Here is a 14921-nt window from a genome sequence, read left to right on the forward strand (position 1 = left end):
GCTAGACCTGACCACGGTTCGGTTCGGTTCCGGTTCCGATTTTGGAGGAACCGGAACCGAACCGAAAAAATCCGGTTCCAAGCTGTTCGGTTCCGAACCGGTTCCGGTTCGCTTCCCGGTTAGAACCGTAGAACCGTCCGGTTCTGATATAACTTTTTTTTTTTATAATTTTTTTATAATTTTAAAATTACTTAAGAATAATTATACTTATATTAAAATATAAAATGTATACACAAACTCTCTAAAATTATTTAAAATTACTTGAGAAATTATACACAACTCTTTATGTTACTTACAGACTTACAGACTTGCAGTGCTCTTCAATTTTTATTTTTAATATATATTATATTTACTTAAGAAAGACTTATTTTCGCCCCCGTCGTGCCGGAGTCGGTTGAATCTCCTCAACTTCTTCCTCATTTTCGCTCAATAGAGATTCAAAATTGCGAAAATCCCCCCCTTCATAGTTCTCATGTTGAGGAATATCATCTTCTTCTTCCATAATCGGAATATATGGTGATGATGATGGCATTAAAGCCTCCGATTTGGAAGAAGATCCTCTACGAGACATATTGAGATTAATAGAGAAAATAATAGAGAATAATAAATAATAAATTAAAAATAATTTTTTTATGAGAATGGGAATTATACAAAATTATGAGAATGGGAAAATATATAATATTGATAAATTATATGTATATTATATTGCTAATTGAGTGCAAAAAGCTTGATAATTGCTAATAGATTGTAATAAGAAGAGAGGAGAAGATAATTGGTGAATTGGTGAAGAAAAATGAATAAAATAAGTGGGTATTTATAGTGGAGAAAAAAATGGGGCATAAGATATAGGTCCCTGGTGACAAAATCAATTAGAACTAAATGACAAGTCAAACTAAACATTTGCTTCACATCCTTTATTAAATTCATTCCGAAAATGCCCTTCCACTCACAAATTCGAAATTTGCATTTAGTAAAATTCAAACTGCATTTATCATTTTTATTATACATTTAATATCTTATTTTTCCATCTAACATATTTTATTGTATTATTATAGACTTTGTCGTCTTTATTTTTTCGTTTTTCACTCTAGCATTTTTTTACATTATTATAAACAAGTTTTTTTTTTTTTTATCTATTTTTAATGTTTTACTGAAAATTATGTTTTTTTTTCTCGTTTTTGTTAAATAAAACAGCAGATTTTAAAATACTATGGTGTACTATGGTATATTATGGTGTCCTATGGTATACTATAATTTACGATATTGAAAATTGTGAATGTTTAAAAAACAAAAATCGGTCGTAGTCGACTATAGACACTTATAGGAACCATAGTAATCCGTAGTCACATACTCTCATTTTGAACCCTAGTCGCTACCCATTCGTATATACTCATAGTAATTCATAGACACCCGTAGTCATTCGCACTCATCCAATATGAAACCCTAGATCCGCCACCACCACCACCTCCACCTCCGTCCTCTTCATCTATGTTTCACTTTCGATCTTAATTAGCCTTCCCCTTCTCCAAACCCAACATCAAATTCTAACTAAAAAATTGTTGGGTTTCGGGCACGCATACGCAGCGGAAAACAAAAATTTTACGTGATTTAAACGACTTTAAAACACACAAGTACATGCCCGATAAATTAAATCAATTAATTGCGTACCTTTGCGCTTCCAGCGAAATTAAAAACAACATACATGCTAATAAATTTAACCGAATTTAAATCAATTAACATGCTCGCATTTAAACCAAATAACATGCTTGCAACGATTTAATCGATTACACATAATCACATAAAATCTTACAAACATAAGCATGAAATCATAGTTTAAATTTAAACCCTAAAACGAAACTAGGGTTTCGAGTATTTACCTCTTGACGCGTGAGGTAGGAGCGAACGATACGTCGTGATTACTACGGAAACCAATCCGTAGAATCGGGGCAGCAATGGAGCAGCAGCAGCGGCGGTGTGGCAGCTCACGGCGGCGCGTGTAGAGCACGCGCGGTCTTCCGGGGCGGCGCGTGGGGCAGCGTGCAGCTTCGGCTCGTGCGTTGCTCCTCGATTCTTCGATCTACGGTCTTCCTCCTCTCGGATTTCACCTCGTATACTTCGATCTACTAAATCGTGGCACTAGACACGAAATAGTTAGAATAAAACGGAAAGAATAATGAAGGAGAAAGGATACCGAACAAGAACGGCCGACGAACGGCCGGTTCCGACGACGGAGCGGCGACGGTGGTGCGGTGGTGGCCGCGCGGGAGAGGGGGCGAGAGAGAGAGGGACGGCCGCTTAGGGTTAGGGTTTTTGTTATGTGTGCTAGGGTTATAAATCATGTATTTATAGTCCCTTGCATGAAACCCTAGCGGGCTTAAGTTGGACTGGGCCCAACAGCTTAAGCTCGTTAGTTTCTTTAATCGCTCGTATCTCTCAATTCAATGATCGAAAAATTGTAACGATTACATTTTCCGAGTCATTATAATTTTCTCGTCATTACGAGTGCCATCTCTTATTTTCCAACTTTCCAAAAGTGGAAACCCTAGTTCAGTGGACTTTCTAAATTTGGAAACTTCCCGATTTAGAAAGTTCACTAACACGTTCGCTTATTCTTTTCCTTTTCTTATTCTCATTCATAATTCCAAATTACGAATGTTGGACTCAATCATATTGACTTCCAATTATGCAAAGATAAACTATTTTATCTCTGACCGTTTATTCAAAGATCTCATGTGCACGAGCAGTGTGACCCTCGATGGTTCAGGTGTAAGCTAGCCGTGGGCCCACAACTCTTTGTGGTCAAAACTCGTCCCCTTCGAGTTACGATTAAGATGAAGCTCGTTTCACCTTAATCACCCAACGAATCAAGATTGGCGTCTAGCAACTACGCGTCATGATTCCCTAGATACAAATGAAGTGCCTGCAAGAACCTTCAGATATAGTTAACGTACAGTACGGTCCCTTCGATTCATATGTCCCGATCGAACTAGAGGCATTGGTTCATCGAGACCTCTTTATATGTTCAATAACGGTGCGATCGTTCTAAGTGTTGTAATCCTTACGTGCATGACTTAAAGAATCGAATTCTCTAATCATCACTTAGTCAGCTCTGGCCAGAGACTTAGAATGATTACAAACTTTCAGAACACACAGGACATCCAAGACTATTCTAGCGATCGAATCCCCGACTACAATGCACAGACCTCCCACTAGATTTCGGACTGCACGAACACTGGCCCTTGGGATGGTCCTCGGTGGAACTCAGGGACAGGTCACGATACAGCTGGTCCTCTAGTGAAGTCACGGTGATGTCTAGGTCATAAGGACTAATGGTGTACAACTATACCATAGATATCTCTACTCGATTATTGGGAACCACTTAGAGATTTCTAGGGTGAGGGAGTTCAGTGAACTCGTCAACTTACGAGCACCCACTTATGCATGCCGATATCACAATACCGTTTACTGATGAGATGCAGTACACATACACTAAGTGCTAGTCTTAATGGGAAAGGCCGATATCCTCATTAGTGGCGTAACCCTTCGACTAGGAACACGTTTAACAGTTATAATACTTAAGTAAATATCTCACGATCCTAACGATCAATTACTAGTACTTGTAATAACTGTAAGGACTATATCTATGCTTGTGACAAAGGGACAAAGATATAGAATGCCAAGGTGTTTTATCATTAATACGAATAAAGGTTCGTTTATTACAATAATAAATACGAAAGACCACAGCCACATGTTGGCTTGTTGGTCACCTACTCTAACAATCTCCCACTTGACCTAAAGCCAACTACCCATAAACCGCAATCCCATCGACTCTCGATGTTTCTCATGGACCGATCTTGGTAAAGGCTTTGTGAAGGGGTCTGCAACGTTCTCTTCCGAGGTGACTCGTTCTACCTTAACTTCACCTCTATCAATGATCTCTCGGATCACGTGATACTTCCTCAAAATATGCTTCGACTTCTGATGAGATCGCGGCTCCTTAGCTTGTGCCACGGCTCCGGTGTTATCACAGTACAACGGTACTGGATCACTAGCATCAGGAATGACACCCAACTCTTGGATGAACTTCCTTATCCAAGTCCCTTCCTTTGCAGCTTCGGACGCTGCAATGTATTCCGCTTCGGTAGTGGAATCGGCCGTCGTGCTTTGCTTGGAACTCTTCCAACACACGGCACCACCATTAAGCGTGAATATAAATCCAGAATTCGACTTTGAGTCGTCCACGTCCGATTGAAAACTAGAGTCAGTGAAACCCTCTAATTTCAACTCGGCACCCCCATAGACCAAAAATATATCCTTAGTCCTTCGCAAGTACTTGAGGATATCTTTCACGGCTTTCCAGTGAGCCGGGCCGGGGTTAGACTGATATCTGCTTGTGACACTCACAGCATACGCAATATCGGGTCTCGTACACAGCATGCCATACATTATGCTTCCTATGGCAGAAGCATAGGGCGTCCTTTTCATCTCCTCGATTTCACTAGGTGTTTGGGGACACATAGATTTCGAGAGACGAACCCCATGGGACATTGGCAAGAATCCCTTCTTGGATTCTTCCATGCTAAACCGTTTCATAACGGTGTCTATGTACAGGCTTTGGGATAAGCCAAGCATCTTTCTTGCTCTATCTCTATAGATGCGTATTCCTAATACATAAGATGCTTCTCCCAAATCCTTCATTGAGAAACGTGTGGACAACCATGCTTTCGTTTGTTGCAACATTCCTACGTCATTCCCAATGAGTAGAATGTCATCAACGTAAAGCACTAAAAATATCACTGCCCTCCCACTAACCTTCTTGTATACACAAGGTTCCTCCGGATTCTTCTCAAAATCAAACTCTTTGATAGTTGAGTCGAATCTAATGTTCCAACTACGGGATGCTTGCTTCAATCCATAAATGGATCGCTGGAGCTTGCAAACCTTTTGCTCACTTCCAGAAGATATGAAGCCTTCCGGCTGCGCCATGTAAATTTCTTCCTCAATGTCTCCATTAAGGAAGGCGGTCTTCACATCCATTTGCCATATCTCGTAGTCGTACCACGCAGCTATGGCTAGCAAGATCCTAATGGACTTCAGCATCGCGACTGGCGAAAAGGTTTCCTCATAGTCAACACCTTGTCTTTGAGTGTATCCTTTTGCTACCAATCTAGCTTTATAGGTCGATACCTTTCCATCCACTCCAATTTTCTTCTTATAGATCCACTTGCAGCCTATAGGAACAATTCCTTTGGGTGGATCTACCAAGGTCCATACCTTGTTGGAGTACATGGAGTCCATTTCGGATTTCATGGCCGTTAGCCAATGTCCCATGTCCGCATCCGATACGGCCTCATTGTATGTTCTTGGATCTCGTCCAAGATCAACATGATCTTCATCATTTTCGAGGAGGAATAACCTATCCGGCATTTTCCGAACTCTTTCGGATCTACGTACCGTAGGTTCAGGAGGTATATTAGTGGTTTGTTGTATTGGTTCGATTGCTTGATCTTGTGTTTGAACTTCACTTTGTGGTTCTTGAACTACTTCAAGTTCTATCATGCTGCCCTTTCTATCGGATAGAAACTCCCTTTCCAAAAAGGTGGCATTTCTCGAAACAAACGTCTTTGCTTCTTTGACATAGTAGAACTCGTATCCCATTGAGTCTTCGGGATACCCCACAAAATAGCACAAGTCGGATTTACTATCCAACTTATCTCCCACTAACCGCTTCACATAAGCGGGACAACCCCATATCCTAATATGTTTGTAATTGGGTTTCCGGGAATGCCAAAGTTCATAAGGTGTGGATTTAACTGCTTTGGTGTTAACTCTATTCAGCAAATACGCGGCAGTACGAAGTGCATGACCCCATAAGTATGCCGGTAAGTTTGTGAACCCCATCATTGATCGAACCATATCTAACAGAGTTCGATTCCGACGTTCGGATACTCCATTAAGTTGAGGAGTTCCCGGTGGAGTCCATTGGGACTGTATCCCATTTTCTTTTAGATAGTCAATGAACTCGATGCTCAAGTATTCCCCACCACGATCGGATCGCAGCTTCTTAACACTTCGTCCGAGTTGCTTTTCCACTTCGTGTCTAAAATCTTTGAACCTTTCAAATGTTTCAGACTTGTACTTCATCAAGTACACATACCCATACCTAGAATAATCGTCGGTAAAGGTAGCGAAGTAGTTATATCCACCCTTCGCACTAACACTTAGTGGACCACATACGTCTGTATGGATCAAATCCAAAAGACCTTCGGCTCGTTCCATTACCCCTTTGTAGGGTGACTTGGTCATTTTCCCTTTAAGGCAAGATTCACAAGTTTGTAGTGATTTCACGTCCTCCAAAGAGAACAATCCTTCACTAACAAAATCGTTCATCCTTCTTAAAGAGACATGACCTAATCTAGCGTGCCAAAGTTGTGCGGGGTTTTGATCTATCTCCTTACGCTTTGCTGATATAACGTTAATAGGTATTTCACTTGGATTTAGTTCATATAAGTTGTTTAATAGCCGTCCTTTGCAAATTAAATTCTCATTCTTTTGTATAATGCAAATCGAATTTCCAAAAACAAAAGTAAAACCTTCAATATCTAATACAGGAATAGAAATAAGGTTTCTAATGAGCGACGGAACAAATAAAGAATCGTTCAAAACAATAGGAAAACTAGAATCCAAAACATTTAAGTAAATAGTGCCAATGGCTTCAGCAGCAACTCTTGCTCCATTCCTCATCCTTAGGTAGGTCTCACCCGCTCTAAGTCTTCGACTTCTTGTCATTAGCTGCAAATCCTTGCACAAATGTGAGCCACAGCCCGTATCCAATACCCAAGAAGAAGAGTTGACAGACAAATTTACGTCAATGAAATACGTACCCTTTTCAGAACCTTTCTGCTTTAGGTAAGCCTTGCAGTTGCGGCGCCAATGTCCTTTCTTTCCACAGTGATGGCAAGCATCATCAACTTGTTTGCTAACCTTTGCTTTGGGGCCCCCACTACCTTCACCCACTTCGAACTTGCTGTTAGGGAAAAGAACTCTTTCTTTTCTCTTCTTTTGGAAAGAACTCTTCTTTCCAGAAGTAGCAGCAACGAGAACAGACTTCTCTTTCTTAATGGTGGACTCGAAGCTGACCAACATGTTCATTAACTCATCCAAGGGAGGATCTAGTTTGTTCATGTTGAAGTTCACTATGAACGATTCATAGGAACTAGGAAGAGACAACAGGATCAAATCCAACGAGAGCTCGGCCGGGAGGGTGACATCAAGATTCACTAGCTTTTCAAGGAGAGTGATCATTTTGAGACAGTGCTCGTGGACCGAAACCCCTTCGCGCAATCTCGCTGTGATCAACTCCTTTGTAGCAGCGTATCTCGATGCCCTAATATTCTCACTATACATGCTATCGAGATGAGCCTTTATATCGAAAGCATGCAAGTGAGACTCATATTTCCTCGCAAGCGCGGGCTCCATGGCGGCTATCATATAACACCTAGCATGGGTGTCATCTTTCTTCCAAACTTCATAAGTTTCCTTTTCAGCATCAGTCGCTGTGGCAGGTATAGTGGCGGGAAGCCTCTCGTTCAAAACGTAGAGACGCCCCTCAACAGTTAGCACAAGCTTAAGACTACGCAACCAATCTAGGTAATTAGGGCCATTGAGTTTATTGTCGAGGATTGAGATTATGGGATTCTTAGACATGATTATCTGAGACATATAGAGAAGAGGATTATTAGAGATTCGCGTTAAATGATTGTTACAATTAAATGTTTGGACTTGTGTTATTTAATTGTTCTCCCACTAATTTTATCGAGTTCCACTTCCCTCTAGTAGACAAACGAGAAAACTGATTTTTCTTAATGGGCTTTAGGTCCAATAGACAAATATAACCCGTAGTTAATCTAGCCCGATTATATTTGCCCAAAGGTAGATCACAATCAATCATATCCACAATATGACCCTAAATTAAATTTTCCTCACACTTGATAATGACCTAAGTTAATCTCGCGAATATCAAAATCGTCGTGTGTCAAGTCTAACCTACCAATCAAAGATGCTCATAGAACTTGATTATGCCAAACTAATGCAGTCCCTAGTTAATCTAGCCGACCACGTTAATTCAACATAACCCTTTTCTACGGCTACCTTCATCATTATGTCAATTGAATTACAGCTTACTCTACCATAGCACTCCCCGCTAACACGGCTTACTGCACTATAGTAAAGGGCTACACATAATCCAACCGTTGGCAGAAGGAAAGAAATAACTCAACAGATTGGGTATTTCTTTATAGCTTGAAATGATTCTTAATTGAATTAAGAATGAGGGATTTTATTTAAAAGTTTTATCTCATCAGAAGGTTTTGGATTGGTCTATGTGATTCCTACATCTATGTTCTCTAAAGGTATATGGAAGCGCATATTGTCCTAAGAGGAACATACGACCTAATTACATAATTAATTACATTAATTAATTATCGGGTTTTTCAAAATAATTATAGAACCTCAACTAACATAAATCATTCAAATAACGTTGAGGTACTAGTAATTAAGTTGAACAATAATCAATATTATATATGTGTTCTATTAATTGAAATCAATTTAACAATTTAAATTAATTAATTAATCGAACACCTATTTACTAAAATAGATGATTGTCGATCCAATTATCTAATTGGGATTAATTGAAAATAATTTTCCAAAAATTAAAATCAATTTTTTTTAAGTTTAATTTTAGAAATCTGAAATAATTTTTTTTTTATTTTTTTTTATTTTTTTTTATTTTTCAGTGGACCGGTTGGGCCCAACCGGTCTGACCGGTTCGGACCGAATCGGGCCGGTTCTGTCCGGTCCAGCTGACCCAAATCAGTGGGCCGGGTCAGTCGGACCGAGAACCGGTCTGACCGACCCGAATCCACTTGGATTCGGTCAACCAAAACGCACATAACCATCGAACCGGCCGGTTCGACCGGTTCGATCCGAATAATTTAAAAACCGACATTTTAAAATAATTTCAGATCCGATTTTCCAATTTTAAACTATTTTAAAGCTGGAAAAATTCTAAACAATATTTCAAAAATATTTTAAACTTACGAAAACTCCCAATTACATAATACGACAATCGCTACTTTAATAAATCGAACATGCATATTAAAACGAACGCAATTAATTGCGCAACGAGCTCTGATACCACTGTTGGGTTTCGGGCACGCATACGCAGCGGAAAACAAAAATTTTACGTGATTTAAACGACTTTAAAACACACAAGTACATGCCCGATAAATTAAATCAATTAATTGCGTACCTTTGCGCTTCCAGCGAAATTAAAAACAACATACATGCTAATAAATTTAACCGAATTTAAATCAGTTAACATGCTCGCATTTAAACCAAATAACATGCTTGCAACGATTTAATCGATTACACATAATCACATAAAATCTTACAAACATAAGCATGAAATCATAGTTTAAATTTAAACCCTAAAACGAAACTAGGGTTTCGAGTATTTACCTCTTGACGCGTGAGGTAGGAGCGAACGATACGTCGTGATTACTACGGAAACCAATCCGTAGAATCGGGGCAGCAATGGAGCAGCAGCAGCGGCGGTGTGGCAGCTCACGGCGGCGCGTGTAGAGCACGCGCGGTCTTCCGGGGCGGCGCGTGGGGCAGCGTGCAGCTTCGGCTCGTGCGTTGCTCCTCGATTCTTCGATCTACGGTCTTCCTCCTCTCGGATTTCACCTCGTATACTTCGATCTACTAAATCGTGGCACTAGACACGAAATAGTTAGAATAAAACGGAAAGAATAATGAAGGAGAAAGGATACCGAACAAGAACGGCCGACGAACGGCCGGTTCCGACGACGGAGCGGCGACGGTGGTGCGGTGGTGGCCGCGCGGGAGAGGGGGCGAGAGAGAGAGGGACGGCCGCTTAGGGTTAGGGTTTTTGTTATGTGTGCTAGGGTTATAAATCATGTATTTATAGTCCCTTGCATGAAACCCTAGCGGGCTTAAGTTGGACTGGGCCCAACAGCTTAAGCTCGTTAGTTTTTTTAATCGCTCGTATCTCTCAATTCAATGATCGAAAAATTGTAACGATTACATTTTCCGAGTCATTATAATTTTCTCGTCATTACGAGTGCCATCTCTTATTTTCCAACTTTCCAAAAGTGGAAACCCTAGTTCAGTGGACTTTCTAAATTTGGAAACTTCCCGATTTAGAAAGTTCACTAACACGTTCGCTTATTCTTTTCCTTTTCTTATTCTCATTCATAATTCCAAATTACGAATGTTGGACTCAATCATATTGACTTCCAATTATGCAAAGATAAACTATTTTATCTCTGACCGTTTATTCAAAGATCTCATGTGCACGAGCAGTGTGACCCTCGATGGTTCAGGTGTAAGCTAGCCGTGGGCCCACAACTCTTTGTGGTCAAAACTCGTCCCCTTCGAGTTACGATTAAGATGAAGCTCGTTTCACCTTAATCACCCAACGAATCAAGATTGGCGTCTAGCAACTACGCGTCATGATTCCCTAGATACAAATGAAGTGCCTGCAAGAACCTTCAGATATAGTTAACGTACAGTACGGTCCCTTCGATTCATATGTCCCGATCGAACTAGAGGCATTGGTTCATCGAGACCTCTTTATATGTTCAATAACGGTGCGATCGTTCTAAGTGTTGTAATCCTTACGTGCATGACTTAAAGAATCGAATTCTCTAATCATCACTTAGTCAGCTCTGGCCAGAGACTTAGAATGATTACAAACTTTCAGAACACACAGGACATCCAAGACTATTCTAGCGATCGAATCCCCGACTACAATGCACAGACCTCCCACTAGATTTCGGACTGCACGAACACTGGCCCTTGGGATGGTCCTCGGTGGAACTCAGGGACAGGTCACGATACAGCTGGTCCTCTAGTGAAGTCACGGTGATGTCTAGGTCATAAGGACTAATGGTGTACAACTATACCATAGATATCTCTACTCGATTATTAGGAACCACTTAGAGATTTCTAGGGTGAGGGAGTTCAGTGAACTCGTCAACTTACGAGCACCCACTTATGCATGCCGATATCACAATACCGTTTACTGATGAGATGCAGTACACATACACTAAGTGCTAGTCTTAATGGGAAAGGCCGATATCCTCATTAGTGGCGTAACCCTTCGACTAGGAACACGTTTAACAGTTATAATACTTAAGTAAATATCTCACGATCCTAACGATCAATTACTAGTACTTGTAATAACTGTAAGGACTATATCTATGCTTGTGACAAAGGGACAAAGATATAGAATGCCAAGGTGTTTTATCATTAATACGAATAAAGGTTCGTTTATTACAATAATAAATACGAAAGACCACAGCCACATGTTGGCTTGTTGGTCACCTACTCTAACAAAAATTACTGTCGTCGTCGAAGAAAACCACCACCGACGCCACTGACCAAAAGCATTGCCGCCCCCACCGACCAAAACCACCATCGCTCGCCGCCCCCAGCAACGAAAACCGTTGTCGCCCCGAACGACCAAAACCACCGCCGCCCCAACAACCAAAACCACCACCGCCTGTCGCCCGCCACCTGCCGCGGTCGAAACCACCGCCGCCCCCCAACAACCAAAACCACGGCTGCTCGCCGCCCCTAGCGACCAAAACCACCGCCGCCCGCCGCCTGCCGCACTCACACCAAGATCCGATCTAAAAAACTCCTGCAACTAATACCTCCAAGTCAATGAAAATAGAGAAAGATAGAGATAGAGAGAAAGAGAGAGGAAGGGCTGGGCCAATGAAGACAGAGAGAAAGAAGGCTATGGTGGGGGGTGATGGAAAATTGAAAAAATTGAGAAAGACGATGGTGGCGGCGGATAAGAGAGGGAGAGAGAGAGAGAAATAGAGAAATAAAAAAAGAGAAGGAAATGTTGATTTTTATTAGGTCTAATAAGGGTATTTTTGGGTTTAATAAAAATAAAAGGATGTTGGTCAAATTTTATTTTCAATTAAGGATTTAATTAAAATGTTCTATTTAAGGTTGTCCCTCATATCTAATTAGGCTTGGTTTGAGGGGTGTCTCAAATATTAACCCAAAAAAAAAACTTTTTATTTTTATTTATAAAATCTGACCGTTTAAAAAACTTTTTATTTTTATTTTTATGCACGTGATTATTTTTTTTTATTTTATGATATTTGTCAATCTGACCGTTTAAAAAACTTTAGAACCACATGCATTTCATTTTTTTTTAATTAATCTGACCGTTGCAAATTGCCATGTGAATATTAATATAATTTTTTTTTTAAAGTGACCGTTACTTTGGGGGAAATTCTATGCTACACCTGGTGAATATAACCAGGCACCCTAATTAATAAGATTCCCACTACGGGTTCAGTTATGGCCCAATGGGCTTTAAAAATATAATTATAAAATAAATAAAAAAGGACACATGTCAAGAAAAGAGCCACCCGGTGAAAATCACCGGGTGTAGCATCGTATTCCCCGTTACTTTGGACTGGAGTGGACAATTGGGTAGGATTTTTTATATTGTTTTAATAAAGCTGACCTTTTATTAATATTTTATTATTTGATTTTTTTTATTTTAAACCGGTTCCAACGGTTAGAACCGCGGTTCTAACCGACGGTTCTCGGTTCCAAAAATGAGGAACCGGAACTGAACCGGTTTTTTCGGTTCCGGTTCCGGTTTAGGTCAAACCGGTTCGGGTTCGGTTCCAAAACCGTTGACCCCGGTTCGGTTTCGGTTCCAGTTCCGGTTCTAACCGAACCGGTGATCAGGTCTAGGTGGGGCAATATAATAGATCATGCATGCATCACTAATTGAAAATATATATATATATATATATATTATCTTTTCACGTGACATATTTTGATGTACATCAAAATTCAAATTCGAAATGGGGTCATATAATTGGCAAACAAACCAAAAGTAAGATAAGATCAATTTGCAATTTGCATAGTGGCTGGCCCCATTGACCCTATTTACTCCATTCTCCACGTCAAATGCATATATATATATATATATATATATATATATATATATATATATATATATATATATATATATATATATAGCATTTAATTTAATTTAATTTGTTTTTTTAGTATATACATGCGAAAATCCAAAAAATTCAAAAAATATTCAGCCATGGCCGCAATCAACCACTTGCATTGTTTCATAATATCCATGCTCTTTATTCTCTCCTTCCACACCGACACTGCATTTTCACAGAGATGCCACCCAAATGACAAAAAAGCCCTCCTAAAAATCAGGAAATACCTCAACAGCCCTCCAAACAGCAACCTCATCTCTGCATGAGACCCACAAACCGACTGCTGCGACTGGAATCAAGTGGTCCGATGCGACGGCGCCACCAATCGCATCACCGTCTTCAACCTCCTCCTCGCCGATCTCAACCGTCCTGATTTGGTCTGTGAGGCTTCCTTCGTCTTCTAAGGTTGAAAAAGATCCTTCCGTGGGTGTACCTGCAACCAGGGCGAGTCCACCCAAGGGCTAGGGTGGACTCAAGCCCCCCCTCATTTTCTTAAGTTTTTCTAGTATATAATATAGGGTTTTTTGCAAAAACTACCCTTGTGTAATTTCTAATTGTTAAAAAAGTCCCTGTGTTAAAATAATTAGCACTGACCACCCTATGAAAGTTAGTCAAAGCTAATAAAGCCCCTATAAGCTGGAAGTGTGCTACACGCGCAAATTATGCGACTGGGGTTGTGGGGTTGACGTGAAAAGACAATATTATCCTTTAAATCACAAATTTCAAAAATTATAAATTCACCTAAAAAACTTTATAAGACCCAAAACAAAATTCTCAGAATTTTCAATTCAGTCCTTCATATTTTCTAAAAGGCCATCTCTCCAAATCAAAATGGGTGAGCCTTTGCCACTGTGTGATTTTTGTGGAGTGGTGAGAGCAATAGTGTACTGCCATTCAAACAAACCTCGTCTCTATTTGCACTGCGATGGATTTTTCTGTTCGTTCGTCTCTGGGCACTCCCGTCATCACTTGGGCATGGACGACGCCGATGAACCCATCCACCATTTCAGCTACAGAGCTCGTAATGTAAATTGGTCCGGCGAAGAGCGGCGTTGGATCTATTTGCGTTTTTGGATTTTTGTTTTCAATGTTTTCATCGAAGGTGAAATCTAGGCTGCCGCTGATATGTACTGGTGAAAGGAGAAGTTGTTTAGGGTGGGGTGGGGGGGCTGATGTGGTGGGTGGTGGTGGTACAGTGGTGGATGCTGGATGAGGAAGGAGGCTTGTTTTGGGTGGGGCGGAAGCCGGAAGTGGGAAGAAAATAGAACAATTTCCATATTTAATTTCGTTTAATTTTATTATATTGAATTAAAAAAAAAATCTTATAAAATTAAAATGTTATTAAAAATTTATTGGGATAGTTTAGTCATTTCATTTAAGTCAACGTCAGATTTTGAAGTAAAGGGGCAGTTGGCTTTGTAAAGCACAACACAAGGGGGTTCTTGCTAATTTTTATAACACGGGGACTTTTTTAGCAATTCGAAATAACACAGGGGGTTATGTGCAATTAACTCATATAATATATCTATTATTATATTTGTTTTTTTAGCCCACTAATATATTATTAAGCCCACTCATTTAAAGCCCAAATTTGTTAATTTTACAATTACCTCTTCCCTTTTCTTGGACATTTTCTCTCTCGTTCCTTTACGGAAAAAGGAAAAAAAAAAAAAGCTTCTCTCGTTCTTCTACAGCCCTTGCTTACCGGAAATCACCACCCTCCGGCAATCAGGCGCCCATCAAGAAAACGATATTTTGGGTTCCAAATATTCTAATTGATTAAGGTTTGTCGACTTCTTTATCATCTTAATTTTCAGATTGTATATCAATTAGGAATCGATT

The 14921-nt window shown here is 40.1% G+C and overlaps 1 long non-coding RNA gene across 1 annotated transcript; it reads right to left on the bottom strand.

Moving 5' to 3' along the window:
- Window positions 1-1120: 1120 nt before the first annotated feature.
- Window positions 1121-12049, bottom strand: LOC148768116 (uncharacterized). Its single transcript, XR_016033451.1, has 2 exons — window positions 11414-12049; window positions 1121-1548 (listed from the first exon to the last, which is right to left on the bottom strand). It is a non-coding gene; the product is annotated as an uncharacterized LOC148768116 (long non-coding RNA).
- Between the last annotated feature and the right edge of the window lie 2872 nt (window positions 12050-14921).

The sequence above is a fragment of the Erythranthe guttata genome, chromosome 9, assembly GCF_056151865.1.
Source record: "Erythranthe guttata isolate IM_541 chromosome 9, IM_541, whole genome shotgun sequence".
Lineage (NCBI taxonomy): Eukaryota > Viridiplantae > Streptophyta > Magnoliopsida > Lamiales > Phrymaceae > Erythranthe > Erythranthe guttata.